Source organism: Microtus pennsylvanicus, unplaced genomic scaffold (genome assembly GCF_037038515.1).
Source record: "Microtus pennsylvanicus isolate mMicPen1 unplaced genomic scaffold, mMicPen1.hap1 Scaffold_315, whole genome shotgun sequence".
Lineage (NCBI taxonomy): Eukaryota > Metazoa > Chordata > Mammalia > Rodentia > Cricetidae > Microtus > Microtus pennsylvanicus.
Window position 1 is genome coordinate 10,001 of NW_027460945.1, and position 1,873 is coordinate 11,873.

Consider the following 1,873-nt stretch of genomic DNA (forward strand, 5'->3'; position numbering starts at 1 on the left):
TCTCTCTCTCTCTCTCTCTCTCTCTCACACACACACACACACACACACACACACACACACACACACACACTAAATATACAATAAAAGGAAGCATAACACCTTCACTCAGGGGGCAGAGTGAACTCTGAAAGTTTTCCAGGCAGGGGGGGGGGGGGAGACAGAATATAAGAACAAAATGAGAAACAAGGAAAAATAGTGTTGGCTGGCTGGCTGGCCGGCTGGCCGGCTTTCAGTTCCCTGACAGAAATGAGCACATTGTGGAGGAAACACAAAGCTGTTACACTATGTGGGTGTGATGAGGAGAGATTGTGAGTGAGTGTCCTGTCAGAACAAAGTTAGTCCCATAGTTGATGAAATTCATTATCCCAAAACTTCAGCAGAATATATCCCAAGTTTGCAAATGTGTGATCAGCTTGTGACAGGTTGGGCTGGAGATGCTGAGAACTGGGGAGCCCTCAATGCAAGAGCAGACACTCATTCCCATGAAGAGGGAGAGAGGGAGGGAGGGATCATTCATTCCTATACTCAAGTTTAAAGAAAGATGAGTGGCTATTTATGGAGAGACCACTCACAGATATGAAAAATCATTTCCTAAAAATCAAATTTCTCAGTCAGTATGCAACTGCTATGGTGCTTCTCCTAGATAGAGCAAAACACACAAACAAACAAACTGATTCCTTGATCTAGAGCCACAGTGCACATGCTGTGGAAAAGGGGACATGGCCAACTTGAATCACAATATTCATCAGAGCATGAAAAGAGCGTAAAAAGGACACAGAGGAGAGATAATTGTGGTCCTTCCTTCCTCCCTCCCTCCCTCCCTCCTTCCCTCAGGAAGTGACTGACAGATGAGACTTTGTCCAAGCAGGTTCTGTCTGAAATACCAGATTTGAGTTTCCCCCTCTGTGGGGGTATTAGTTAATCAGTCCTCCCTTCTTTCTGTAGGAAGGTGGTGCATGTCTCTCAGAACTTACCTGGTTTCCTCTGCACAAGGTGAACCAGGGAAAAGCTTTCTAAGCCTTATTCAGACCTATAGAGGCTGCGCTGTGTGTGACTTCAGAGACCTCAGGGAGTATAGGGGTGGGTGGGTGGGTGCTTGATGCTTCAGACTCATGTCATTGAAGGACATAACATAGTCTGGATTCACAGAGATTCACAACACAGAGCCATTGTCACTTACTAACAGCTCAGGACACCCAGAGCTAACAAGAAATTGCAGTCTCAGCCGGGCTTTAATCACAGCACACACACAGATCTCTGTGAATTCAAAGATGGCCTGATTTACAGAGTGAGTTTTAGGACAGCCCAAGATACACAAAGAAACCCTTTCTTGAAAAACAAAGCAAAACAGCAAAAGAAAGAAAGAAAAGGAAAAAGAAAAAAATGGCAGTCTCTTTCCACTCTCTCCTCCATTGACCATGGTGTCACTCAAAACTGGGAAGCCAGAAACCTTAGGGGGGTCACAGGAGTCGGACTGACTGCAGCACTTGATGCCTCAACCCTGCTAATGGCTGTGATATAAGGCATGGTAAAATACGGGCTTTGGCAGAGCGCTACTCCCCTACTCCCCTTTCTCTATTATTATTGCTACACAACGAAAAGGACCGGGGGGGGGGGGGGGATGATGTGCAGTCAGTGCTGGTATTGAAATCTCACTGACTCCTTCCGCACTCCTTGTCAATTCCCGACTTTGTCAAATCAACTATCGTGAATCTTTGATGTGGGTTGGCCCTTTAGGAACTCAGAGAAACAAGACAGACAGACCTGTTTCATCCCAGAAACCTCCCAGTTCCTGAGCCCTAGCCCTGGAAGTCTCAAAGCCATCACATCCAGAAATCTCTCTAGTCCCTGCTAGTGGTGAACTCACTTCGTC